General features: G+C 39.1%; 1 protein-coding gene across 1 annotated transcript in view; it reads left to right on the top strand.

Moving 5' to 3' along the window:
- Window positions 1–10,929: 10,929 nt before the first annotated feature.
- Window positions 10,930–12,400, top strand: part of MYLK (myosin light chain kinase) — a 278,996-nt gene continuing 277,525 nt past the window's right edge. Inside the window, exon 1 of the mRNA XM_042903128.1 lies at window positions 10,930–11,129. The gene's annotated coding sequence lies outside the window, so the exon portion shown is untranslated. The remainder of the gene's footprint in view (window positions 11,130–12,400) is intronic.

The raw sequence follows: 12,400 nt of genomic DNA, 5'->3' as shown, positions 1-12,400 counted from the left end.
TGAAAACTTAGAGCCTGGAGCCTGTTTCAGACTCTCTCTCTCTCTCTTTCTCTCTCTGTCTCTCAAAAATAAATAAACATTAAAAAAAGAAGAATAAAAAAAAAGAAAAAGAAAAGTGTTAATTGGAGGGAGAGTGGGCCAGGCCCCAAATCTTCTGTGATTCACTTTGTTTCCAGTTTGAGGTCCCCCAGGAACATTCTCACAGCAAACATACTTGTCATGCAGCCTCATGTGTTTCTATTCTCTATTTCTATTTCTGAGGAATAGCATCCCAGAAGTAGAATCTCTGGGTCACCAGAGATACGTATCTTTCAAAATAGATCTTGCCAAATTGCCTTCTAAAAAGGCTGTACCACTTTACATTCCTGCCAACAACATGTGAGAATTGCCTTCATCACACTACCAGCAAACAGCAATAGGCACTATGGCTTTGTGTATGTGTATGTGTGTGTGTGTTTACTTTTTATCATGGAGAATTTCAAATATGCATAGAGTAGGCAAATAGTATAATAAATTCTCATGTTCCCATCAGTCAGTCTCAACCACCATCTATCCATGGCCAATCCTGTCTCATCCATTTATCCTGTTTCATATATGCTAAAGCAAAGCCTAGACACCATATTATTCCAGCCATAAGTATAAGTAAAGATGTATTTCTAAAATATAAAATAAGTATAATATTATCATACCTTTAAAAATTAATGATTTTTGAAATATTCAAATGGTGTTTACATTTTGTTTGGGCAGAAATTCAAATAAGACCCACAAATTGCAATTAATTAAAGTCTTTATGTCCTTTTTAATTTATAGTTTCCTCCTTCATCTTTTGTTCCTTACAATTTATTTGTTGGAAGAACCAGGGTATCAGTGCTGTAAAGTTTCCCACAGTCTGAATTTTGCAGATTGCACCCCTATGTTATAATGGAGTGTATTCCTTGTCCTAGTTATTTCTTGTGAATTGTTAGTGGAATGTAAAGGTTTGGTCAGATTCAGGTTTGACCTTTATGGCAAGAATAATTCATAGATGGTATCTGTTCCTCCATCAAAGTCACATGATATCTGATTATCTCTCCCTTTTTGATGTTAGCAACCATTGATGCTCTGTGTCAAGATACATTAGGGTTGCAAAATGATGATAGTCCAACTCTGTCCTTTTTCATTTAGGATGTAAAAACTTTCTCAACTCTGCTTTTTGGTTGCCCAATGAGACAGTTTATATGCATTAGACAAGAAAAATGCTAGGTTCTTTCCAGGTTTTTACCAGTTTTCAAAATAATGAATTGGTTTCCAGGCATTCTTCAATTGGCGACATGTTTTTTAGTATCATTATAAATTCATGGATTAAACTTATTTCATGTGTTTCAATTCATTGCAATTATGATTCTTACTGATACTTAATTTGATCAGTGGAAGCTTTGCTATGGCTATTTTTATGTGTGCCAGTTTGATGGGTAACAATCATTTTATGTTGCTTTCATTTTTATTTCTTTAATTTCTAGTGAATTTGGGCATATTCATGTTTATTGGGCTTTTGACTTTACTCACTAGTGAATTGTTTGTGTCTTTTGCACAATTTTCTATTTAGTTGTTGGTTTTATCTTATCAGGTTTTAAGGGTGCTTTGTATAGAAAGGAATCCTTTGCAAGAATATAGTTGCACAAACATTTTCCCTAATATCTTGATTGCTATTAACTTTGTTTTAGTACCTTTTGCTATACCAGAAAGAAAAAAGTTATTTGTATATGGTCAAATATGTCTTTTATTTTATAGTTTCTTGGTTCTTAGTAAGGAAAGTCTCCCCAAACCATAGATTGTTCATGTAATCTCTTAGATTTTTTTTCAAGTTTTAAAATTATTTTCCCTTTATATTTAAATCTTTAATCCATTGTAATTTACTTTTGAATATAGTCCATTTTTATTTTCTTTCAGATGGGTAGCCAGTTGTGCCTATACTTTTTTTTTTAATACTTCATCTTTTCCCTATTGAGCTACCACTTTGGCACATTTCTAATAACCAGTGTCATGTAATTAGCAATTATTTATTCTGTTCCACAAATGCCATATCGATTTGAATACGTAAAGTTTATCATACAACTGACATCTTAGTAAGCCCCTCCCCATACACACTCTCTTTTCTTACATTTTTTAGTTGTATTAGCTCTTCTTTGGCATTCATTTCCCATGTGAACTTTAGAATCATTTTACCGAATTCCAAGAAAAACACTGTTAGAATTATAATCGGAACTACATAAAATGTATATATTAAATTTACTAGAGGGGTGCCCGGGTGGCTCAGTCGGTTAAACATCTGACTCTTGACTTCAGCTCAGGTCATGATCTCACAATTTGTGAGATAAAGCTCCGCATCAGGCTCTGCGCTGGCAATATGGAGGCTGCTTGGGATTCTCTCTCTCTGCCTCTCTCTCACTCTGCCCCTCCCCTGCTCACGTGCTCACCCTCTCAAAATAAACTTAAAAAATAAATTTATTAGTATTAACAGTTTTATATTTTCTTTCCTTCTAGGAACATAATATAACTTTCAATGTATTCAAATCTTGTTTTTTTTTTTGTTTTAATAGTTATGTTCTTTTTCCAGTTTTTTTCAGTATAGATCCTGAGTCTATCTTGTTAAATCTATAAGTATTTAGAATTGCTGTCACTGTCATGATTTGAGTGGATTTTATTAGCAGCATTAATGATTACGTAGACATAAGAAAAAACTTTCCAGACAGAATGTCCAGTCACTGGAACTCATAACTGAAGTCTGCTTCTCATATTATCAGAAAGGAAAGGACTATATGCACCTAAGACCATTTAGGTATGGTCTTGCTGGTGGTAGGAAGAATGACCAGATGAGTCCTGGAAGACCTACAAAGAAGAGGAATCTGGAACATTATTGTTTTAGCCAACCTCTTAATGTCAGGCTTCTGTTTATGTGAGGTTTCTTGACTTAATTGACCAGTTTTTCCAGTGGGTACATGGACCTATAGGAGGCCATTATAAAATATGCAGGGGTAAATCCAGAGCAAAAATTTCCTAAAGAAGGATTTATTCTGTTATTTTCTTTTCCTCTTAGAAATTCCATTTTGTTGTTATGATACAGTTTTGTTGTTTTGTTTTGCAATGACTACCTTTTAAAAAATTTCCACAGGTAAGTAATACAATAAATATACCCATTTATTCACTTTGTATATTCACAAATAATGGAAAATTTCTGCCCATCAGAGCCCAGAGTATTGAATTTGGCATGGCAGGATTGAATAACTAATTGATACTCTTCAGAATAATAGTTACCATCTGTGGAACAATGATTAGGTATCAAGGACTTTGCTGGTATGCTTTGCAGTGTATCTTCTCATTCAGCCTTCAAAACAACCCTATAAAGCAGTCATGGTTTATTTCACTTCTCTCATTTTTAACAGTTAGAAAATTAAGACTCAGAAGAATTTAAGTTACTTGTCAAAGATCACACAACTAGTTAATGGCAAAGCTTCAATGCAAACCAAGTGGCTGACTCAGATCTTACTACTATACTATATTCCCTCCACACAAAGAATTTGAGACAGACACGTACAACTTACCTCTAACCTCCATTTCCCTTTCTGTAAAACACAGGAATTTTAGTAGATAATATCATCTGGTTGTAGATTCTCATGATGCAGAAAACTGAGTTTACCGAATTTGTAAATCAAGGGCCTTACATAGAGATGCCCCAAATGTGCTTTACATAATAGATGGATTTCTCAGCCATGATTTTCATGTGCTCATTTGGTCCTTAAATGTGGTCTTTGCTGTGCTGTATTTTTATAGCACTTCCTTCTGTGGTTTCTAAGATAAACCTCTACAGTGTGTTTGGTTGGGAAGGGGAGCAAACAGAGAAACTATAGGTTTAGCAGTAAAATATGAGGGAGAACGATAGGTAGAATGTGAAATAATAGGATGTGATCACTTGAGTTCATATTTGTCTGTTTATTTAAACTGTTGTTATTCTTTCTGACTATATAAAACAGAAGATTTAAGTGTTCTGCAAAGTCACACATGAAAACCTAATACGTAAAGTGAAGAAAAGCAGAGTTGCTCTGGACAAGGAGTGGATGAGTACTTGAGAACCTTGCCTGAGTCTCCAATCCATCCACTCCAGTCACCTCTGGAATTCTGGGGTTCTGCAGTTTGAAATCATTGACTTGGATTAAATTTGTTTCTAACATACTAGCCACAACATCACAGACTAAATTTTAGAGTTGTTATTATAAGAAGTGACCTAATAAAATAGCCCTTTCCTGAAAGATACCCAAGAAATACTCACTACAGGATACTTGGGGGGATTGCAGTGTGCAACTGTGGGGGATATGATGGTTACCTTTTACCTTCTACCTACTAAACTGTTCTCTCCTTTATTTCTTTTCCTACCAATTAGAATTGTGACTTTTATGGTTAAAAAATTAATTTAAACATTTTTCTGGACTTAGGAATTATATTTTAATTTCTGGTTTTGTAGTCAAATATTTTCCCCCAAAGACTAACCTTTTCAATTATATAATGATAATGCATGAAATAATAAGATTTAAAGGCCGTTGACCCTTGAAAAATCTGAGAGGTCAGAGGAACCAGCCCCATATGCAGTCAAAAATCCATGTATAACTTTTGACTCCCCCAAAACTTAACTACTAATAGCCTACTGTTGACTGGAAGCCTTACCAATAACATAAACAATTAATTAACACATATTTTGTATGTTATATGTATTGTATACTGTATTGTTACAATAAAGTAAGCCAGAGGGGGGAAAATGTCATTAACGAAGAAGAGAAAATGCATTTACAGTATTGTACTATAAAAAAAAAATCTACATGTAAGTGTGCCCACGCAGTTCAAACTCTTGTTGTTCAAGAGTCAACTGTAATAGAAAATCAATTTACAGTAAATATTTACAGGAACAAATCCACAAGCACATTATGGAGTTCAGTATGTCTATATTTTCATATGTTCATTCCTCTGGTCAAGGCACTGATCTTCAAACAAATAATTAGCCTTAAGAACTGAAGAGCAAACAGAAGCACAGTTGGTTGATTTCTAAACTGTTCTTTCTGTTTTGGATTTTACCTAAGCTATAAGTAGTTCTCAACTCTGGTCTCATATCAGAATTACAGGGAATTAAAAAAAATAATTTCCAGGCCACACCCCAGACCAACTGAATCAATTTCTGGAGGAGGAACCCAGACATAAGTAGTTTTAAAAATCTCCACAGGTGAATACAACATGCAGACAGAATTGAGAGCCAGCAAGTCTTTAGCCTTAATCCACGAATGCTGACCTAGGTGGATTTAATAAATTCAGAAACTAAGGTGAGTCATTTATTATTTTATACTTATGAAAGATTAATAAATGGTGACATTTTATGTTCTCTTCTTTCCCTTTCCTTCTCCTTTGGCTTTCCTAACAAGGGCCCAGTAGCAAAGGGGGTCAGGCCAATGAAGGGATCCAGAGATAGGAAGGAAGTGTAGAGGATATGCACAGACAGATGGAGGCCAGGGTTTGCAGATTAAACTTCCTGGGAAGGCAGTATAGATAAAAAAACACCCCTTCTCCACCAAGGAAAGGAATGTATTCTACAACTAGTTTCTTGCTTTTGGGCAAAGGAGCTAACGTGCATCATTTCAGGATATTTAAGGAACAAAAAACAAGTTTCTCTCCGAAGCAGATTTATTTCATCTTGACAAACCAGAAGTATGTGCTGGGTTTGTGTGTTTGGACCATGGCATTTTTATCAGACTAAGTGAGATATTTCCTAGAACTTTGGGCAAAACCTCTTCATCTCCAGTCAGTAGCCAGAATTTGGAAGGACTGGTGCAGTTTAGCTCTCATTAACTCTTAAAAATGACCAGCTAAGTCTCCCTTTTGAGACAGGACTCTTTCTAAGAAGAAATTTTTAGAGGTGGAATAAAATTGACATAATAGGGCAAGATACTAAATCAACAAGCAAAAAAATCAGTTGTATTTCTATACACCAGCAATGAACAATCTGAAAAGGAAATTAATAACTCCATTTTTGATAGCATCAAAAAGCATAAAGTACTTGGGAATAAATTTAACCAAGAAGGTGAGACTTGTACACTGTAAACTATAAGCCATTGCTGAAAGAAATTAAAGAAGATGTAAATAAATAGGAAGACATCCTATGTTCATGGTTGCAAGACTTCGTATTGTTAAGATGACACTACCAAAGTAATCCATGTAATCCCTATCGAAATCCTTCAGAGGATCCCAGACATGGAGGGAAGAAGGAACCACACTTTTGTGAGTTTTACCTCCCGTAGCTCAACGTGGCTTTCACAGTGAATATCAGAGAAAAGGACAAGGGGAACAAGTAGAAAACAGTAGCAAATATGGTAGCTATTAATCCAGCTATATCAACAATCACTTTGCATATTAATGGTCTAAATGTGTCAAATTAAAACACAGAAATTTTCACAGTAGATAAAAAATAAGACCCAACTATATGTTGTCTGCAACAAGCACACTTTAAATATAAAGACACTTATAAATACAAAATATGTGGTTGGAGAAAGATACACTATGCTAACACCAATTTACAAACACAGTTATAGTTACATTAATTTCAGAAAGAGCAGACTTCAGAGCAAAGAAAGTCATTGGAGATAAAGAGGGCATCATGTAATGATGGCCGGTTCAATTCTCCAAGAAGACATAATAATCCTTAACGTGTATGTATGTGCCTAACAACAGAGCAACAAAATACATGAAGCAAAGAATGACAGAACTGCAAGGAGAAATAGATGAATTCACTACTAATAGTAGGAGCCATCATCACTGTCTATCAGAAATGGACAAATCAGCAGTCAGAAAATCAGTAAGGACATAGTTGAATTCAACAACACCATCAATCAACGGGATATAATTGACATCTATCGACTACTTTATCTAGTAACAGCAGAATAAACAATCTTCTCAAGCTCACGTGGAACATTCACTGGAAGACCATATTCTGGACCATAAAACACATTTAACAAATAGAATAGAAATCACATGTCTGCTCTCACACCACAGTGGAATTGAACTAGGAACCAATAACCGAAAGATAACTGAAAAATCGTAAAATACTTGGGGATTAAATAACACACTTCTATATAACACATGGATGAAAGAAGAAATCTTAACATTGGTGAGGATGAGGAGAAGTTGGAACCCTTCTGCATTGCTGGTGAGAATATAAAAGGTGCAAACATTATGGAAAAAGTTTGGTGTTTCCTCTAAAACTTTTAGTGGTTCCTCAAATAAATAAACTTACCATGTGAGCCAGCAATTCCACTTCTAGATATATATTCAACAGAGTTGAAAACAGGACTCAAACAGATACTTGTATGCCAATATTCATAATGGCATTGTTCACAATAGCCAAAAGGTAGAATCAACCCAAGTGTCTGTCAATAGATGAATGAATAGGTAAAGTGCAATGGAGTGTTATTCAGCCATAAAAAGGAATGAAGCTCTTTGGTGCACAGTACAACATGGATGGCCTTTGAAAGCATTATTTTAAATGAAACGAACACACATAGAAGGACAAATATTGTATGAGTCCAACTATATGGGGTATCTAGAATAGGCAAATTGAGAGACAGAAAGTAGAATGGAGGTTACCAGGGACTGGAGGGGGTGGGGTATGGGGGAGTTGTTGCTTAATATGTACAGAGTTTCTATCTGAGATGATGAAAAAGGTCTGGAAATAGTGGCAATGGTTATACAACACTGTAAATAGTACATTTCAAATTAGTAAATATTTTAATTCCATTATCCTTGAGAACCAGAATTCTTCACGTGTGAGAAAGGAAAGAAAGGGTATAATATAGAAAATACAGAATAGGTTAAGTAAAAACCCCATAGTCCTGAAACTGAATTTGAAATATTAATATGAACTCATGAAGTATTCTATCCTAGTTTTATCTTTTGAAAAGGCCTAGAGACAGTTACCAATCTAGTAGTAATGAATACCCCTAGTTCCCATATTGTCATCTTAAAATGTCAAGAAAAGGAAGTAGAGCTTCTTGGAGAAATGGATGATTCCATGTCTGGGACAACAAGTGTGTAATGATGAGCCTGGAACGTCCTGTCACATCAGGTAGCAAGGAGGTTACCTACTGGCTACAGATGGGAGGGACAATTTTTGCTTTAATAAGGATTAAAATTGCAATAGATGACAATCCATCAAATACCTTTAAATCTATGAATTTTTAAAAATATTAAGAAAGAAACTTACAAGTTACCTTCTGGGGATGACAGAACCAATTTATTATCTTGAAAATGGGGTAAATTAAAAGAAAGAAGCAAATATTTATTCAGACTTTCCTATATGAACTTACCTCCTAGCAACCAGATATTAGATGAGAGGAAACACCTTATAAACGTATTTAGCTAATAGATAAAATCAAAATGACAGAATTAAAATATCATCATTTTGCAACCCTCAGTGAATTCATGGATCTAAGAATTGAGCATTAACAGCTGCTAACCTTAGAAAAGAACAAAACCAAATATCATGTGCCTCTTGATCAAAGACTACACGACTACTTATAATCTTGCAAAAGGGATGAAACCTCTGTCTGGTGAAGCCTCTGGATCAGCTGCCAAATTCAAGGAAAAGCAAAGGACAGGAATATGCTGAACTGCCCCATAAAAGTGCAATTCCCAGACTGTGGGAAACTCCACAGGTCAAAAGGCCTAAGTTCTTCAACTGATAATTGTAACAAAGACTTAAAAGGGACCTCAAGCTAAAAACAAAAGCGAAAGCAAACAAGCCGCAAGATGCATTAGGAGATAACACTGCAAAGAAGCTAGCAAAATGTATGTGTGTGTGTGTGTGTGTGTGTGTGCATAATCACTTTACATATATAAAATCACTATATATGTCTATATATATAATTTTTTTTAAAGATTTATTTATTTTTGAGAGATAGCACAAGCAGGGAAGGGGCAGAGAGAGGGGGACAGAAGATCTGAAGCAGGCTCTGCGCTGACAGCAGTGAACAGGTTGCAGGGCTCAAACTCACACACCGGGAGATTGTGACCTGAGCCAAAGTCCGATGTTCAACCACAAAAGTGGTTACATAAAAAGCGAGGCTAATGGTTGCTTTTAGGAGCACAGGGACTGGGGGCTCTTATTAGGCTGGGATAATGGAGAGACTTGCAAGGTGCCTGGCAGAGCTCTCTGTGTTGACCGCGGTAGTCACTGCAAAGATATTTACCTAACACACCAAGTGAACAGATCAGAAAATTCCACAATATATTTCATTTCCGGTGCAAACTAAATATTAGGTGAGCCAAAAAATATATATATATTTAAGACTTTGTAGGTATCTTACAAACCAGTAAGAGATTCTTAACACACAACGAAGGGAAGGTGTCAGAGGAACCCTGGAGCTAAAATTTCAGAGATGAAAGATGCCTGAAAAAAAAAATCCCATGGAGTCTCCATTTTACCGATTAGAAAATTGAGGCCCAGAGACAGTGTCTTGTGCAAGCTCCGCAAAGCTAGTACTAGAAGCAGGTCTAACACCTAGGTCTGCCAGTCTGGGACTTTTCCCACCAGAGCACAGACTTCGCTACCTTTACACTTTAATTCTTTTCTTTCCCTTTTTCTTTTCTCTTCTTTTCTTCCTTTCTTTTTTAAAGAAATGGCTAGTTGAACTTTTTATGTTTCTCCAAAACATTCCTAAGAGGACGTTTCAAAGAATGCATTCAAAGTTGGATCTTCTGGGGAGAAAGATTAACTGCTTTCTCAGAGCTAGGGCTAGTTAGCCTGACAGCAGAGTTGGGTGGGAAACCCTGGTCTGAATCTTCCAGATATTATCTCTAACCTTGGGGCGTTTTCTCTTTACCTTCTATAGCTTCTTTCCTTTTCTCTCTCCGTGCCTTTCCTTGCTCTGACTCTCAAAGAGACATTGATCATGCTTGCACATTTAAGAGTTAACAATAACTGGGGACACCGGGGTGGCTCAGTTGGTTAAGCCTCCGACTTGGCTCAGATCATGATATTACGGTTCCTGCGTTGGAGCCCCACATAGGACTCTTGTGCTGACAGCTCAGAGCCTGGAGCCTGCTTGGGATTCTGTGTTTCCCTTTCTCTCTGCCCCTCCCCCGCTCGCACTTTCTCAAAAATAAATGAACATTAACAAAAATTTTTAAAAAAGTTAACAGTAACTGAATGGAGGGTACTTTCCTAAGAGCTCTACCTGCCGTATCTCATTGAAGCTTCACACTCCTTTGACGCACTTAGATTAACTCTATTTGAGAGGTAGAACCGAGTAACAGAGATCCTAAATCACTTGCCCAAAGTTTTGCGGCTATAAAGAGTAGGGTTCTCAACTCCAGAATCCGTGCTCTTAAGAACTAGGTTATCCTGATTGTACAATTTGTGTTTCTTCACTTATTGGACAAAATGGCACATAACTTGTTCTAATTTTAAAAGTGGGCGCATTAAGTTTTTCACGATACTTTATCCAAAAAATAAAATTGTATCCCTTTGATGGATCTACTCGATTCGTTGTTTTTGATCGCCACATCAGAGAGAAAGGAAATTAATTTTGAAGCCTACGCTGCGTTTTTCCAGTGAGCGGACTTCTTTTGTCCCATATCGGGTGGTCTTCAGGCGAAAATACAAAACAAATCGAGAAAACACACTGACCGCAGCCAGAAGACCCGGGGCGGCTCGGCGTCGGGCGCTGGATTTACCGGGGATTCAGGGCTCCGGGCTCCGAGGCGCATTGACGGTGGGCGTGACGGGAAGGACCTCGGGCCATTCCCGGAGCGCTATGCAAATGACATGTAAATCAGCGCGTGTGAGCCGCTGCCGGCCGGCCGTCCGAGTCCGATCCCGAGCACCGAGCTCTCAGTTCTCGCACACACGCGCATTCGCTCTTCGCTCTCGCATTTGCTTTCTCGCTGGCCGCTCACCCCCTGTCCCATCCGGCCCGCCCAGGACGCGCCTCGTCGTCTCCCCGGTGCCGGGTCGGCTGCCGGCGGCTGAGCGAGCTCGGGGCCCGCGCCGCGCGACTGCAGCGGGGCGCCCTCGCCAAGCGCGGTGCCTTGGCTGCCCGGCCGCCTTCGCCGCGCGGGTGAGTGAGCCCGCCCCGTGCTTTTGTCCCGGCGCGGCCCCTGGGAGTCAGTCTCTGAGGGTGGGGTTCGGGGGTCGGGACCCTTGTTGGGAAGCCTGTCCCTGACTCCCCAGTTGTAGAGGGGCTCCTACGTGCAGCAAGGAGGATTTTTTTTCGGGGCGAGGGGGAGCAGCGTAAGGGAACGACCGCAGTGACTCTGGTCAGCCGGGAGTTTTCTTTTGCGGAGTGAGGTCCTGGGGAACAGTGATACGGTGGTCTGGACAGGCGTCTTTCGAAAGGGGGGTGCCTTTGCTTTTAGGTGTGCTAATCGCTGAAGCCCTCAAGGAAGAAGGGTGTGGGCTCATCTGCCAGTTCCCAGGGTGCCACGTGAAGGTCCTCCCAGCCCAAACGTGAGTCTGGGAAGGTGAGGCAGTAGAGGCAGCCGCGGGGTCCCAGGCAAAATTGGCGCTTCGGGCATTGCGGTCTTGCTTTCTCTCCCAGCTACTTACTCAAACTCCTCCCCTCCCTCTTCCTCGTTAGCTTCTACTGGGGTTCTGTGGTTGAAGGACCCTTGTTTGCAGATCATTGCGGTTAGAGAGTTTTGGATAACTAATTCCCAGGACGCGTTAGTTGTCAGTGGTTGAGGTAGAACTCTTCCTTGGAACTTGTGACTACTAGCACCCTTCAAGACCCAAAGGACTGTTTTTAGGGGTGATACTACAGATGGGAAGATGGACTGATGGGGAGAGGTTTACTAGGCCTTCTTTGGTTAGGGGACATGCCCTGTGTATCATAACCTGAAGGAGAAAGACCCAGGCCTTCGGGACCTAAAGAAGGGTAAAAGTAGCTATTTCAGTTCAGGGAATTGGGTCGGGGTGTGGAGTACAGTTGGGCAGTGGGCATGGTGCCAGGCCCCAGGCCACTGTTTTTCACTTTCCCTCCTCTCCCCAGGTGCCAAGAGCAGTATGTGAAATGTCCCCATCCCCCTCCCCCTCCCCTCCCCCCTCCAGGCTTTAGGTGCTTGCCCTAGAACTGCATTCCTCTTCCAAGTGGGGGTATGGTTTCTTCCCAGACTAGGTAAAATCCTTTAGGTCAAAGTGAACAACTTGTTAATAAATTATCTCCAAATGGGGGGCTTGAGAGGACCATTGGGGAAGGCTTGGCACTTCAAAGCATCAGGTATCCACAATGCAAGTCTCTGGGGGAAGTGTAGGTGCTTGTGCTAACCTTATTGGGTCCCTAAAGGGCATTTCGGGTTCTAGTAAAATAAAGTTTTTGTTTTATCACTTTCT

This window comes from Panthera leo, chromosome C2 (assembly GCF_018350215.1).
Source record: "Panthera leo isolate Ple1 chromosome C2, P.leo_Ple1_pat1.1, whole genome shotgun sequence".
Lineage (NCBI taxonomy): Eukaryota > Metazoa > Chordata > Mammalia > Carnivora > Felidae > Panthera > Panthera leo.
Note: the sequence above shows the minus strand (reverse complement) of the source record. Positions and strands in the feature narration are given on the sequence as shown.